The 18,002-nt window shown below is 35.1% G+C and overlaps 1 protein-coding gene across 1 annotated transcript in view; it reads left to right on the forward strand.

The window, feature by feature from the left end:
- Positions 1-18,002, forward strand: part of LOC137654243 (zwei Ig domain protein zig-8-like) — a 690,582-nt gene that overhangs the window by 55,539 nt on the left and 617,041 nt on the right. Inside the window, exon 2 of the mRNA XM_068387873.1 lies at positions 12,036-12,118. The gene's annotated coding sequence lies outside the window, so the exon portion shown is untranslated. The remainder of the gene's footprint in view (positions 1-12,035; positions 12,119-18,002) is intronic.

Genomic DNA, 18,002 nt, shown 5'->3' on the forward strand with positions numbered 1-18,002 from the left:
ATGATTAAGTTTTGAAGGTAGTAAAAGTAAGACCCTTCGTTAGAGAAAGGGAAATCGCGTCATTAAACTCACCAGAGACGTAAGGAAATGTATTTATCAAGTTGGTGAATATAAGCGGTCAGGTTCCAATTTCTTTTATGGGCTCTCGTGACATGGTTGGTTTCGACCTGGCCTTTCATTAGAAGGGGCTAGCGTTCGATCCCAGGTATGAGGTAGAAATTTATTTCTATTGCTTGTATGTTTGCGAGTGCCTGTACAGATTTTATGCGCGGTAGGTGACCTCAGGGTTATAGATACAAGAGCTAAACCGTGTAAAGATAAATAAAAGAGAAACATTTAAAATGTAATTACGTTGAGGGATAGTATTAAGACTTGTTGATATAACAGAAATTGATACAAGAAATGTTTCGCGAATTTTAAAATTGTCGGTGCCCCTCTTCGTTTTAGAACTTGTGGTATATATAGATTTGAATGTACATACATATACCAAGGCACTTCTCTCAATATTGGGGGTTAGCCGACATCAAACAAATGAAACAAAAAAAGGGAACCTCTCCTCTCTACGTTCCTCCCAGCCTGACAAGGGACTCAACCGAGTTCGGCTGGTGCTGCTAGGGTGCCATAGCCCACCCTCCCCCGTTATCCACCACAGATGAAGCTTCATAATGCTGAATCCCCTACTGCTGCTACCTCCGCGGTCATCCAAGGCACCGGAGGAAGCAGTAGGGCCTACCGTAACTGCGTCACAATCGCTCGCCATTCATTCCTATTTCTAGCACGCTCTCTTGCCTCTCTCACATCTATCCTCCTATCACTCAGAGCTTCCTTCACTCCATCCATCCACCCAAACCTTGGCCTTCCTGTTGTACTTTTCCCATCAACTCTTACATTCATCACTTTCTTTATCAAACAGCCATTTTCCATTCTCTCAACATGGCCAAACCACCTCAACACATTCATATCCACTCTAGCTTCTAACTCATTTCTTACACCCGTTCTCACCCTCACTACTTCGTTCCTAACCCTATCTACTCGAGATGCACCAGCCATACTCCTTAGACGCTTCATCACAAACACATTCAATATCTGTCTCTCGGTCACTTTCATTCCCCGCAACTCCGATCCATACATCACAGTTGGTACAATCACTTGAGATTTTGGAATAGAATAAATCACAAAAACGCACGGCTCTTACGAAAATGAGTTCAACTCGTATCAAATATTAAGATTACTCCAACTGGAGAACGGCCGTTGATGAGTGAAGAAAAAAAAAAGTTTTAGTTTGTAATGTCTAGGATGATCATTTACATGGAATAACAATGAGAATTCAAGACCAAAGATCATCTGGCCTACTCAAATGATGTCAAAATAGATTCTTAGATGTCTAGCTAAAGGCAATGATCAATCACACTTAAGGAATGAGTAAAGATATTCTACATGACATATAGAGACATTTTAATGTATAAATTTATAAAAGTTATTTTATTATTGCATTGATGATAGGTTGGGACGTCTCTCAGCGTATGGATTGAAAGTTTGTCTGAGATGTGCCTCCCCAACAGCCAGTCAGATATGTTTATGTATATGACGCCCATTCATAACCTGTGTTGGGTTTGGAAGTGTGGCTTTTCCTATGTGAGTGTTTATCTTTGAATGTTCGGAGATGCCAGTTAATATACAGTCAGTTAAAAAATATAAACCTTAACTACTTCAGGCAATTTGACTTGAATATTTAGAACACCTATAATTATAATAAAACTTAGAAAACTTTCGCTTCACAATAGACTTATAAGCGAAGTGGCGAAATGGGAGAAGGAAACAAAGAAATTCTAGAAGAAAGGCAAAGTGGGAAATTATAATTTCAAGGTAAGAGATGTATAGAAATAAGGGATATATAATTTTTGACACAGGCACACACACATTTATATATATATATGATATATATATATATATATATATATATATATATATATATATATATATATATATATGCATACGATTCTTTTCTTAATTAGATTTTGCTAATAAATCTTTAATTTTGACCATTTATTTACAGTGTTTATTATTCTAAATGTTGTGAATATGGGCAATCAATCTATGAAACATTTATAGCATTATAGATTTAAAAAAGGATGAAATTTATTTATGTAAGAGGAAGAACATCAGTTCATGCCCAGTTGGTAATCTATGAAAAAATGCTGGGACGGTATTAACTAACTTGAATCCATTAAGCAAATATATCAGAGAGAGAGAGAGAGAGAGAGAGAGAGAGAGAGAGAGAGAGAGAGAGAGAGAGAGAGAGAGAGAGAGAGAGAAGAGAGAGAGAGGTGCTTCTAATTATATTTAGATTAATCAAGTGTAGTAGGAAAAATAAGACTGTCAAACACTCAGAGAATTCATAACATCCACCGTGCTTACTGAAATAATATTTTTTAGATCTGGTAAATTGGGAACATGATGCAACAATGTCTTTGTTTCTGTTTTCTTCTGGTTGCATTGTAATACTTGGTTTAAATAATTCGTGCCATGTGAGACACATTCGGCCATAATTAACATTGAAGCTATCGCTTGTTTGTTCTCATGCGTAGGGGAAAAATCTCTCTCTCTCTCTCTCTCTCTCTCTCTCTCTCTCTCTCTCTCTCTCTCTCTCTCTCTCTCGCAGGACTGTATCTGTCTCGGACTGAATTATATATGTATATATAAGTATATATATGTATATGTATATATATATATATATATATATATATATATATAGATAGATATAGATATATATTTGTATATATATGTATATATATATATATATATATATATATATATATATATATATGTATTATCTGTCAAATCCAAACTTATATTATAAATCCATATATTTCTTTCTCGGTATCCCTTCATTAAACCATACTAAAGTATCCGCTACACTGTACACTATTAATATGAATTAAGTACATTTCACCAGCGATATGACATTATGTTTCAAAAAATGCTCACGTCCCCTAAGCTTAGCGTATTTTAGAATTAAAAACATGTCTGTGTTCTTTCAGCATCAAAGGTCATATCTCCGTAATTAACATCACAGATCATCAAACATAGTAAAATGAGACAACGTTAAGACCAATTGCATGGATCATCCTTTTGTTTTTCTACTGGGTGGAATGATTATAACGTTAATATGGCACAATACTACACAGTATTCAAGAAGTTTCATTCCAGCTGTGACAGATTGAGTAATGATCTTCCTAATCTGGTGGTTGAGTCGGTGGACCTTAAAACGTTCAAGCTTAAGTCTTGTTATATAGTTTATACACGACTGCTCTATTTTAACGGTATTGCCAATCTTAAAATATTCATATATTTTATTCAATATTTATGCAGTTTAAATGCTATTTCCTTATTTTCTTTCCTCACTGGGCTGCTTTCCCTGTTAGAGCCTTTGGGCTTGTATTATTCTGCTTTTACTAGAAGGGTTGTACCTTGGCTAGTAATAATAATAAATTACCGAAGCATTGATAATTTTTATGGCTCTGATTTTCAAGCAAACACGATTGCAATTTAGATTACAATGATGGCTAGTATACGGGGTCGTCATGGTGATATTGCCGGGCATCCAGTGAGACGTAGGTCTGATATAAAGATATTTCACTTATCCGTGAAGAAAACAATAAAGGGGCTGGACTCGAAAGCTATAAAGATTATTCGTTACAATCCCAAATTGAAATTATCGTAGCTAATAATAAAGGAAAATTCAGTAGCTGTAAACTGTTTACAAAATTTGATTGGTCAAATTAAGGACTTGAGAGCAAGGCATTAAACGTGGACCAAGACAGTATGTATATATATATATATATATATATATATATATATATATATATATACAGTATATATATATATATATATATATATACAGTATATATATATATATATATATATATATATATATATATATACAGTATATATATATATATATATATACAGTATATATATATATATATATATATATATATATATATATATATATATATATATATATATATATACAGTATATATATATATACAGTATATATATATATATATATATATATATATATATATATATATATATTTTCAGGAAGAACTGGGGAAGTTGAAAGAGTAGGAGTAGTAATATTGATGACACCAGGAGCAGTAAAGGCGTTAACTGAGTGGAGAGCAGTAAATAGCAGATTGTTTCTTGCAAAGTTTAAATCAAAGCAGTGCAATATGAGCATTATAGTTTGCTATGCACCAACAAATGACTCCCCTGAAGAGAGGCAAGATGAATACTATGAAGAACTGCAGAGTGTAATAGATGAGATCCCCGAGAGATATATGAAAATTGGGATTGGTGACCTCAATGCTAAAGTTGGAAGGAATAATCAAGGTATTGAGGTTGTAATGAGTGTTGAGGGTCTTGGCAAAGTTGCAAATGAAAATGGAACACATTTTATAAGTTTTTGTTCTACAAACAATCTTGTTATTGGAGGTATTCTTTTCCAGCACAAAGACATCCACAAATATGGATGTCAATTACAAAAATCAAATAGATCTCATAGTCATTAATAAAGAGAGGAGGACTCTGACAAATGTAACAAGCTATAGAGATGCATATATTGGTAGTGATCACCAGCTCTTCATTGCCACACTAAAATTAAAACTGAAAGCACCCAAGGGAAATGTAGATAGAATGCATAAGTTTAATACAAATATGCTTCTAGAAGATGATCATAAAAAAACAAAAAAACAAAAACATTTGCAATTGAATGTAGGAATCGATTTGCAGTCTTAGAGACTTTAAGAGACAAAGAACAGACGATTAATGAAGAATGTTGTGATATCAAGAACATATATCAGTCAGTTGGTAGTGAAGTTTTGGGACATGCAGGTACAAGGAGAATGCCATGGATGTCAAATGATACTTGGGATACTGTAAAAAGGAGGCAAGAACATAGATTAATTGTTGAGAGTTTTTAAGGAGGGAATGAGAATTACAAGAGCATGCTAAGTATTGTAGTATTGATAGTGAGGTTAAAAAAAAAAAAGAAAAAAAAAAAAACGTAAATGACGAGTGAATATTTAAACAGGAAAGCAGATGAGGCTGACAAAGCCATGAATTCCGGAAGTGGCTATTGTGTAAGAATTGTTAATAGAATTATAAATGAAATCTCTACTGGGACTAAGAACACGAAGCACATACCCATCAAAAAGAGAGATGTATCTGTTATAACAAGAGAAGATGAAGAAAGGCAACGTTGGATGGAACACTTTAGTTAGGTCATGAATAGGAGATACGAAGGGAATAATTTGATTGATATACCTGAAGCTGATGAAGACCTTGATGTGCCCATGAATGAATTCACAAAGCTATCCTCAAAAAATTATAGAGATGGAAAGCCCTTGTATACGATGGAATAACTGCTGAAATGATATTGGCCAGAAAATGAAGTAACTCCCAGAATACAAGATTACTTATTAGAATGTGGCGTGAAGAGGCAAAACCTGATGAATGGGAGCAAGGAGTGTTGGTGAAAAAAAAATGAGGTCTGACTGATTGCAATGATTACAGAGGCATCACATTTACGTCAGTTGTCATGAAAATATGGATACTGGGAGTTAAATGGCATGGCAGGATTAGAAATGAAACTATAAGAGAGATTAGGCCTACTCGAGTGCCATATGTGGTTAAGATCATGATGAGAGTAGATGGAGATGGTTTGGGCATGCTCCTCGCACTCCCCAAGAGAAACTAGTTCAACCAAACGTTCAGCTGGACTCCAGAAGGCACTGGAAGAGTTGGAAAACCCAGACCTACATGGCTGAGGACTATGAGGCGCGAAGTAGTAGATGATGAATGGAGAGGTATTGAATTAAAAGCTCAAGATAGAGACGACTGGCGAAATCTAACCGAGGCCCTTAGCATCAATAGGCAGAGGAGGAGATGATGATGATAATATTATAAATAGACCGGAGAGAAAAATTGATGGAAAGCTGAGAGATGAACAAGCAGGATTATAAAAGGTAGAAGTTTTACTAACCAAATCTTCATTTTAAGAAATGTTGTACAGCAATGTGTAGAATATAGAAATCCACGTTTGATGGCATTTGTGGACTATGAAAAAGCCTTTGATAGTGTGCACCGGCCAATTTTGTGGATAGTCCTGTGTTATTATGGAGTTCCTCTTAATTATATAAATTTGATTAAGTCTGTTCATGAGCATAGTAAGTGCAAAGTTAATGTTAGTGGAGTCCTATCAAATGAATTTCCTGTGAACAGTGAAGTACCCCAAGGGAATGTGTTGTCACCTATGTTGTTTATCCTCCTCATGGATTTTGTAATACATGAAACAGTTGGAGATGGTGGAGAAGGATTGGAATGGATTGGTAACAGAAAATTAGCTGACTTAGAGTATGCTGACGACGCTGTCCTTATTAGAACACCACAGGATTTGCAATGCTTGCTTACCATAAGGCATGAAGTATCACATAAGGTTGGGCTCAAGATAAATAGAAGAAAGTCAGCGATGATGAGGACGGAATGTGCAATGGAAGAGAAAGTATCATTGGAGAGATAAAGGGTTTATGAGGTAGATTCATCTAAGTATTTAGGAACTATGATCACTAATACAGGGTCTTTAGAATTGAAATTTCATCAGAGATTGATAAAAGAAAATCAGACAAAGTCAAGGCTAAGTAAAATTTAGAAATCAAATCGCCTGAAATTACCTATAAAAATCAGGCTATATATCAGTTTAGTGAGGTCTGTGTTACTGTGTGAACACGAGTCATGGTATGACAATGAAACAGTATCCAACATATTTTGTAGATTTGAGAACAAAGCCTTCAGAAGAGTATTGGTAGTTAAATGGCAAGACAGGATTAGAAATGAAAGTAACTGAGATTACTCGACTACCATATGTGGATGAGATCATGGTGAAGGGTAGATGGAGATGGTTTGATCATGCTCTTTGCACTCCCCAAAAGAGATTAGTTTGCCAAACATTTAATTGGGCTCCACAAGGCACTAGATGAATTGGAAGACCCAGGGCTACACGGCCGAGGACTATGCAGCGTGAAGTGGGAGATGATGAATGGAGAAGTATTGATTTAAAAGCTCAAGATATAGACGACTAGTGAAACCTAATCGAGGCCATTTGCGTCAATATGCGTAGGATGAGATGATGATGATGGTGACACAATCCAAGAAAAATTGCAGTAATGACAAATAAAATATCGAATCTTTTATAGTTATTGTATTTTTTCGAACATAGAGTATAGATTTTCATTGGTGCTTATTTATAAAAAACACCCCAAGCGATGTATTATAGGCATTAGTGCAGGAGCTTTTCATCATGCCTTCGGCGCCTAGCTGCACCCACTTTTAAGCCTTCTACCTTAGATTCGTTCCCGCTTTCTTTTCCATCGTGTTGGCCTATCTAATCTCTCACAACATTCAGTTCGTATTGCAAATTGGTGGTTTTTCCTCTCAGTAACTAGGTGTACCTCTGGGTTGAATGCTTCAAATAACCAAGTTCATGAATGCCATAGATCCATTCTAGATAACAACAGTGATAAATCAATGGGGCTCAATACCACTTTACACGATTCTAGAAGTTTTATTCCCGCTGTGACCAGGTTGTGGAATGATCTTAATCATGCAGATTATCGTTGGAACTAAAGAACTTCAAGCATTCAGCGAATATCTTCCCGTTGAACAGTCTGACATATGTCACTCTTGATAATTTACATATGACAGATCTATTTTAACGTTGTTACTGATCTTAGAATATTTTATATCATTCTTTATTTCTAATACAGTTTATTTATTTCCTTGTTTCCTCTCCTCACTAGGATATTTTTCCCTGTTAGAACCTGTGGGCTTATAGCATCCTCTTTTTCCAACTAGGGTTGTATCCTAATAATAATAATAATGATAATAATAATAATAATAATAATAATAATAATAATAATAATAAAAGCACATATACGCTTAAAGATAAAAACTTATCGTGTAGACATCTTGATTGTTGTAATCCACTGGAATCCGGTAACTATTCCGTGCTTTGCCATATACAGTACTACGTTCCACATAATCTGTTGTAGAATTCGCTGCTGGTGTGTGTGTATATGGTGGAAGGTTAGATGTAATCTGTTTGAATATTAAGTTACTTGTTTCCATATTGCAATGAACAACGCCTTTGCCATCTCCAGACAGTAGAAGGGTCTCCCGTGATGGAGTATTCATCGAGAGTTGGATAACCCTGGTTTCTAACTATACATATATGTATTTTGTATCATCATTATCGCCTCCTACACGCCTATTGACGCAAAGGGCCCCAGTTATATTTCGCCAGTCGTCTCTATCTTGAGCTTTTAAATCAATACTTCTTCCTTCATCATCTCCTACTTCACGCTTCATAGTCCTCAACCATGTAGGCCTGGGCCTTCCAACTCTTACATTTATTAAGTAATAGGTCACTAGTTATGATAATGTAAGGGATGTCGGTGGATATTTGTTGTATGACTTTTGAGTTGAAACATTGTTTGAGTTCCGTTGTTATTATTATTATTATTATTATTATTATTATTATTATTATTATTATTATTAGCTAAGCCACAACCCTAGTTGGAAAAGCAAGATGCTATAAGAGCAAGGGTTCCAACAAGGAAAAATTTCCCAGCGAGGAAAGGAAATAAATAAACGATATGAGAAGTAAAGAAAAATAAGAAAAATTTTTAAATCGTTGACATTAAAATATGTATTTGATATATAAACTATAAAAGGACCTATGTAGAAAAGATATATATGTAATATTGGGCATTTAACTTTTTAGTTCTTCGTTGTTTCACATAGATATGAATTCCCAGAGGGAGCACATGGCATACCTCTTTATATTACACATTTAAATTTTTTTTGTACCGGACTTGTCATAACATGATTTTCTTATTTCTTGGGTTAAAGCCTGCCCCTCTCTCTCTCTCTCTCTCTCTCTCTCTCTCTCCTCTCTCTCTCTCTCTCTCTCTCTCTCTCTCTCTCTCTCTTTTGTTAATGTTTATGCAAACCCTTTAAGGATGAAGATTGTATTGCTCTTAGTAAAAAGAATAGTAAGGCTGTACAAGAAACACTTGTTTAGTCCTTTAAAAAAGTAATTTGCATTAAAGCTCGGATATAGAAATAGCGAAATAGTTTTCGCAAAAAAATAAAAAAGATAATACCTTCTCGGGTAATAATCGTTTTGTAACCGTTGTTTCTTCATTTCTTTTATTGTTAGACAACAATGATATTGTATGTTTAGAAACATTTCCTCGAATTATGATTGTGATATTTAAAATAAAAATATCTAGCAATACTTAAAACTTCTTCACTGGGCTGAAACACAACTCACCTTGTTTGAAACTCTTATTATGGAATTTTACCTTTTACCCTAAATAAATAAAAGGAAAGTTAATTTTTGATAACATATAGAATATGTCTGGAAAAATATCTTATGCACATAAGCAGTCATTACTTGTACTATAATTGTTTGTAGATTAATACTCGTTTTTAAAAGTCCAAATTGAAAAGGTTGAAAGCGTTTCAGTTACATAATCAAAATGAAGAGTTTGATTACTCAACAGAGCAGACCGGATTGAAAACAAACAACAAAGGTCTTGGATAAGATCCTCTGAAAAAAAATCATAAAGGAAACCATTGAACTAAAGGAACGGATCTCAAATAGAGAGAAATGGTTTCCTTTATTGAAAGGGCAGGAAGGTGTTTTTATTTTGAGTTTTTTTACTCTACCGTGTATTTGTAAGAGTTGTGCAAAGGAGAGATATACTAACAAAACAGTGTTACAGAAGTGAATAGCAAGATGTTTGTATTTCTTAAAAGGGTTTATACACAGAACTGAACCCACACATTCGTCTTGTATACAGTCACACTGACACACACACATGCGTATATATATATATATATATATATATATATATATATATATATATATATATATATATATAATATATGTATATATATATATATATATATATATATATATATATATATATATATATATATGATAAATTTTGCACATTTTTACGTGTTTTTCATATTCAAATAAGCCATATATATTTTTGATACATTAATGTCTGGATTCTCTTAACGACCTCGGGATCAGAGCCCCAGGCGAAATCACACAAAGACAAGAGCTTGGCTCCGGCCGGGAATCGAACCCTGGTCGGCAAGCTTGTACAGACGTGACTAACCCACTTGGCCGGAAATCGAACCCTGGTCGGCAAGCTTGTACAGACAGTGACTAACCCACTTGGCCAAGTGGGTTAGTCACTGTCTGTACAAGCTTGCCGACCAGGGTTCGATTCCCGGCCGGAGCCAAGCTCTTGTCTTTGTGTGATTTCGCCTGGGGCTCTGATCCCGAGGTCGTTAAGAGAATCCAGACATTAATGTATCAAAAATATATATGGCTTATTTGAATATATATATATATATATATATATATATATATATATATATATATATATATATATATATATATATATATATATATATATATATAAATTTATATGCATAGTGTGTGTGCGTATGTATTTGTACACGTGTTTATTTTTAAAGGTTTAAAGGCCTCTCATGCATTGCAGAGGCAAGAAACAGTGACACTGCCCTATCAAGCACGACAATGTCCTAGAGACTGACCATATGATCTGAGCCTAAGCCCCCTCTCCACCCAAGCTTGTGGCAAGGAGGGCCAGGCAATGCTTGCTGATGACTCATCAGATAGATCTATAGGCTCCCTCAGTCTGGCGATCCGCAGTCAGGGACGTTAACACATAGGCCACCACCCTTTGTGCAAAAGAATTCCATAGAATTAGAGACTTCATTTATCTACGGAATTATTTTATCTAATGTATCCACCAAAGATAGTGTGCCATGTATCTGTATCTTGTATATATGTGCTTCCTGTGGAGTAAAAATCTGGTGATTTCATAGGCTACTTGTCGCATGCCATTTATCTTCTTTTTTTTTCTATTTAGGTTCGTATAAATCATTGTCCCTATAATTTTTTTAGCTATGACAGTATAGAGAACCTGTTTAAAATTATGTATAGAACTCTGTTGAGCCTGAGGTAAGCAGCAAACAGAAGTTTCCTTCTTTTCCTGTCTTTTCCTTTCATTCTCTCTTTGTATCACTGTTAGTGTTCAGTTGCCATTTGGTAACTGCTATTTCCTTTTCATAAAGGAGAAAAAGCGCATGTCCTTCGCTGGCTTCCTCCAATTTCAGAATCGTATGAACGTAATATTAGTGTTCGCCATCATCATCATCATCAAGCATTTTATTTTTTAGTCAAAGCTGACTTTATGCATATATATCCTTTTTTATTAAATAGGCATAAAATCCGGGGAATTCCTCAGCACATCAAAAGGTCAGCTTTATTTCAATGTAGCACTACAGTTGATGTAGGTGAAGTGGCCTATAATTATCCAGTATATTCACATTCAAGTACTATTTCCCTCAGCGTGTGAATGGTAGATCTTTATTGTATTAATACAACCCAACTAATGAATATGTGAATAGTATACTATACAAGAGTACGCGACCCGACAAAAATGACTACTCAATAGCTAGACAGATATACAAGCACACGCAATCAAATTCAACCCTTTCCGTCTCTCCCCCTTTCCTAATTATAACCTCTTCCACCAGGGTGTGACTACTCCCTCTTCCCCCTTACCTGAGGGTCGGGGAGAGACCGAGTAGTTATACGTCTGGCCATTCCGCTGAGCGTGAGGTGAAAGAAATTATATAGGGTAGATTTACCATATTTAGACGATGAGGAAGTATTTGAAAAACGGAACGTGGTTTATTAGTTGTTTTATTAACTTCTGCAGTAGTCTTAACTACGCAATTATGAAATATAGTCAAAGCAACAATTCGGTAAAATTTTTCATCTGAGCAGGTACTACATTTATACAATGTGTAATTAATGTCTGAATAAATGAGTTCTGATTAGTGGCTCTTTTCACATTTTCAGATGGCAAAGCTGTTCAGACAAGACTAGTGTCCTAGGGGAAGGATGTCTAAGAAACTGACGTAGATCGGCAAGCATGTTACAAGGTAAGCTTTGAAACTTTGGTTGATACTTCCTGTTTTCAGTCGTTTCATTTATGTTTTGGAAGATTGGTGTTGATATGTTTATTTGGAAATTTACTTTTTATTGAAGTTTTATTATTCTTGGCCTTGTTATTAGATTTACTCATATGGATTTTTTATTCTTTGCTATTGTTCCAACTCTCATCCATGCAACCTCCGAAGCTTCTCCAACCTGTTATTGGGGTTTAAAGGTTTAAAGGCCGCTCATGAATGGCAGAGGCACGGGATAGCGACATTGCCCTGTCAAGCAGGACAATGCCCTAGAGAGTGATCATATACACATATGATCAGCGCCCAAGCCCCTTCTCCACCCAAGCTAGGACCAAGGAGGGCTAGGCAATGGCTGCTGATGACTTAGCAGATATACATATAGGCTCCCCCCCAAACCCCCCATCCTTAGCTCACAAGGATGGTGAAGTTGCAGCGACCAAAGGAACTAACGAGTTTGAGTGGACTCACCAGTCAGGGACGTTACCATATCGGCCACAACAACCCTACAGGTACTTGAATTTTGCTAATTTCTTTATTTCGGAAATTCCTCAAATTTGCGTGTCAACAGTTCCTTCCTCCCGTCCAATGCTCTAAATTTAAGACAAAGTAAAGGAAAATGTCTGCCATTATTTATAGTCATCATAAGTCCAAGTATTATATATGACTTTGGGTTGGGAGGAAAAAAGAAGGCACCGTTCATTTTACCCGACGTTTAATACGTCTTGAAACAATAGCAGTCGTTCCCTCTGTTAATTACAATCTGTCACTTTAATAACAGTAACGGAAAATATTGTTGACAGTTGTTTGTCATTACTGTCAACATCATCTGGACCATTGTGCATCTTTGTTCATTCATATTTACTTGTTCTTATTACCCGTGTATTCTTATGCATGAACATTTAACTTTTATTAGCAAGTAATGTAGTTGAATTTACGGAAATACTGTTACTTACAGAGTTCAACTTCGAAATTTGCTAGCTTTCACATCAGATGTTTTGTTTATTGTTATTTTTCCTTTTTCTTTTTTTTTGTAGTTTACTGTAAAATAGAGACTACTGTATAGGGTAGCCAAACATTTCCTATTATTATTATTATTATTATTATTATTATTATTATTATTATTATTATTGTAAATATACATAAACGATCTAGGTTAGTCTATTTGCTTGACTTTCATAGGGCTCAACATAATAGTTGAAAAGGGATCAAGATAAAGTTAAAGGCAGGGAATGCAGCATGTGGGGATCAAAATGGACAATGTAATATACCTCTTTACTAATTGCCAAAGCTTCAAGGGTTGATTTACGGCGCATCTATCTTGGAGTTTTATTGACTCTATTATATTTACGTAGTCAGTGTTTTTATTTCTAAGTCACCTCAGCAAACGAAATGATTTTTTGGAGTGAGTAAAATTAACGTTTTGCAGTTCGAATACAGTTATTACTGTTGGAGGTGCCATAGTTAAGAATATGAAAGGGGAGTTGTATATTATTTTACATATTGAAAATATAGAGGTAGCTGCGTACACATTTTCAAAGTTTCCCTTTAAAACTATGCATTCTCTTATAGAGTAGAAATTAACTAGAACTTAGATTTTTTTTTGTTTAATATGGTGTTTAATATGGATTTTTTTCCTCTCCCCCACACATGTGGAGGATAAATTACCACCTACCAGTTTTCCATTTTATATCAATATGAGCTGAGCTATCGTGGTTAGTCGTACATCCATTCGTGCCGAAAACAAAAGTTATGAATGTTATGTAAATTGACAAATATTCAATAAGCAAACCAAACCATCTTATATCTGATATTAAGATCCATCTGATTACGCAAAATCAAGGACGCTATTACATCACTCCCAGCAGGGACACTTTAGCAAATGACGAACTATAAAGATAAGAAATAGACGCCATGAAAACGACATTCCAAATTGCAGTGATCTTTGGAATCCATACGGAGGGAAAAAGGAACAGAAAATGAGATGGCTTTGTATTATGTAACGGGATGGGATGAACGTCTCTGAACCGTTGCCAAGATATTGGGATACTAAGGGCCAGGAAGAATAGCCATAAAATTAAATGGAAATGTTACCCGCCATGTTTCGGATTCGCTGGTCAAAAATTCATGTCGATCGTATATTGTCAGAGAAATTTATTTTCAGGAACCTTTGGACTGCTATCATATGAAATACGTTTTGGTGAGATTAAGATGGAAACATCTGTGTTCCCAATCTCCCCTATATTATTATTATTATTATTATTATTGATTGCTAAGCTACAACCCTATTTAGAAAATCAGGATGCTATAAGTCCAAGGGCTCCAACAGGGAAACTAGCTTAGTGAGGAAAGGAAATATGGAAGAAAATATACTACAAGAGAAGTAATGAACAGTTAAAATTGAATATTTCAAGAGCAGTAACAACATTAAAATAAACATTTCCTATATAAACTGTAAACACGTTTAACAAAACAAAGGGTTTGAAAAAATTAGGTAAAATACTGTTCCCGAGTGTACCCTCAAGCAAGAGAACTCTAACCCAAGACAGTGGAAGACCATGGTACTGAGGCTATGGCACTACCCAAGACTAGAGAACAGTGGTTTGATTTTGGAGTGTTCTTTCTCTTAGGAGAGCTTCTTACCATAGCTAAGAGCCCGTGTCTTACATAAGGTAAGGCAATCTAAACAAACAGACCATAGCTTAAGAGTCTCTTTTTACCCTTACCAAGAGGAAAGTAGCCACTGAACAATTACAGTGCAGTAGTTAACCCCTTGAGTGAAGAAGAATTGATTGGTAATCTCAGTGTTGACAGATGTATGAGGACAGATGAGAATCTGTAAAGAATAGGCCAGGCTATTCGGTGTATATGTAGGGCAAGGGAAAATGAACCGTACCCAGAGAGAAGGATCCAATGTAGTACTGTCTGGCCAGTCAAATGACCCCATAACTCTCTAGCGGTAGTATCTTAACGGGTGTAAATAGAATAGGGGAAGAGGGTGGGAAGGGTTGACAGTGTGCGCGTGTCCGTCTGCATATCTAAAAAATTTAGCTGTCAATATTTTACTCCATATTTATTTTTTTCGAATAAAGTATTTACGAAAGTTCTTTTTTATAATGATTTTTACTGTAAAATTTTTAGTATGTTATTTTGAATTGCAAACGTAAATCCCTTGAAGAACTGATTGAAAGAGACTTACAATGTTAAGCGAATTTGATTCTGTAATATTTTTGTTAATTTTTTTTTTTTTTAGCATCAACTGAATATACAATATTTTAGTTACCTTTGAAAAACATTTATCGTAAAATGTTTCTTAGCATTATTCTTTAATCTTTGCCGACGACCTATATTAAAACGATTTCATCGTTCCTAGCATTACTGTTTAATCATTCCTAATATTACTAGCTATTAATCATCAGTGTGGGACGAAGCCTTATGGGAACAATTCCTAAATAAGGATCTTGGCAGTATTCCTTCGGCTTTCTAACCTTATACTGTACAGTACAACTGTCCCTGCCTCCTTTCTTCCATTTTACTGTCCAACATCTTATAACTTTCCCTTCACGATGGAACTGCAGGTGTTTTTCCCCAGTTTCATTTGGCAAATGAATGACCTAAATTCTCATCGGTTGGACATTTGGTCCTAATTACCTCCGCCAACGAAGTTGGGAGGAGGTTATTTTGTTTGGTTGTTTGTTAGTTTGTGAACAAGTTCCCGGTTCACAATTTTACAGTAGTGAAACTTTCAGGAATTAATTGTCATGTTGAGACGTGAATTTGATTCCATTTTGAAAGCTCTAGGTCAAAGGTCAAGGTCGAGCAAAAGCTCGACCGAATTAACCCTAACCTTAACCCCAATTTCTCACAAGGCTGTCAAATACTTCAAATACCCCGACGGTCTAAATTGAATCTGGGAAAGGCAAGCTGGTTTTGATTAAATAAGCTGCCGTGGCCGAGGTCTGCACTCTCAGAGTGCTTTTCTAGTTCATGAATGTATTGTTCGAAACGTTATTGTCTATCCAACGACCATATAGTGGACACTGGAAAAGGAATGATAAGGTTCTGGGTGCTAATGGAATTGTAACCTATTCATACATATATTTGATCTTAGAACTATATAGATTGACTGTAACTATGATATTTATATTGAAGTCTATAGAGTCTTTTTTCAGTATTTTACAAAATTTAGAATTTCCACAGAAAACTTATGATTTTTTCTATGTAGGTTGGACTAAGTTATAGCTGATTATAGGGGATTATTTTAATTTAAATCAGTAATCAGGCGAATCTCGTGTATAAAAAAATCGCTAATTTTTAAGTAACATTTTACTTTTTATATTTGACCCCCCCCCTCTTCTCTCTCTCTCTCTCTCTCTCTCTCTCTCTCTCTCTCTCTGGCAATTCTTGATGAGGTTAATAATCGAATCAAAACTTCGACGAGAAAGTAAGGGTAGTACGTAAGATGAGGATGCCATAGCGTACTTCGGTTAATTCAATTAAAACCGCGTCCTAATTATTACCTAGCAATTCCGGCAGAAATTAAAAGGGGGCAATTTTCATGGTTTCCTATTCTTCCATTTGGATTCGGTTGTCATCTGGTAAAATATATTGCAAGACGTATACACACTTCTCCCTTATATAATAAAGAGCAAGTCTCTCTCTCTCTCTCTCTCTCTCTATCTCTCTCTCTCTCTCTCTCTCTCTTTCATTTCCTGAACAATAGTGCCGTTCTTTTCCAACACATCTAGCCAACCTTTTTCAGGATAGTGCTTCTGAATTTTACACCATTTTTAATCTTTCCTCCATTCTTCACACATGATGGAACCCTGTTCTAGAATTTTCAATAATATTTTAATGACAGTAAATTTCGTGTTTAGGCTTGAAACATCTCTTCCTGTATCAGCCTCTCTCTATAACTCCGTTGTTCCTTGTTTAAGTATCCATAATTGGGCGTCTTATCGTATGCATTGGAACTATACGTGACGTACTATTGTCGGAACTGGCAGTCTTGAGTTTTCTTTAAATATCACCGGTATGGTGAACATTGTGTGTATGCATATATGAAATGATGATGTATGATTTTCTTCATATGCCAAAAGCATGGATGCGTTTGTCTGAGCAGTAGTTTCGCAATTAAATTGGTATACTATTTCAAAGTATGTTTTCCCTTCGATATATCTTCAAAGTTTACCGATTTTTTTTATTTATTTCTCTTTTTTTTATTTGATTATTTTTTTTATTTAACTTACTACCTGTATTTTTTGTATGATAAAGATTATGTTTTTTTATGCAGTCCCCTCATAATGCTCTCTCTCTCTCTCTCTCTCTCTCTCTCTCTCTCTCTCTCTCTCTCTCTCTGTTATTTACTTCTTCGAAATATGTGTACTTGGAAATTTTATTGTCATATTTGGAACTCGCTGTGTTGTTTCAGCACGCAAACTCTTGTAATGTGACTGTATAATTTGACGTAGATTTATGGTAAAATGATTGATGGTGAATAAAGAATAGGATCTTTCGTTTCATGTCACTTGGTAATCGATACATAAACTACATTACCGTCTAGGTAGTTTGCTTTTTATAAGATAATTTAGTTTATATACTTGAGTGATACCTATGGTTATTTTGAAGTGATACCTATGGTCATTTTGAAAGAGAGAGAGAGAGAGAGAGAGAGAGAGAGAGAGAGAGAGAACATTATGTATGTGACTTGTAATTACCTGCGAGATTATTTTTTTCTTCATTTTAATCCGAAATATCCTTTATAAATTTTACAAAGATGTCATATTTCTATATAACAAAATCTGATGATTTTGACCATTCTAATCTAATCGAACTAACGTGGAAATTTTCAAAATAATCA

Source organism: Palaemon carinicauda, chromosome 15 (assembly GCF_036898095.1).
Source record: "Palaemon carinicauda isolate YSFRI2023 chromosome 15, ASM3689809v2, whole genome shotgun sequence".
Classification (NCBI taxonomy): domain Eukaryota; kingdom Metazoa; phylum Arthropoda; class Malacostraca; order Decapoda; family Palaemonidae; genus Palaemon; species Palaemon carinicauda.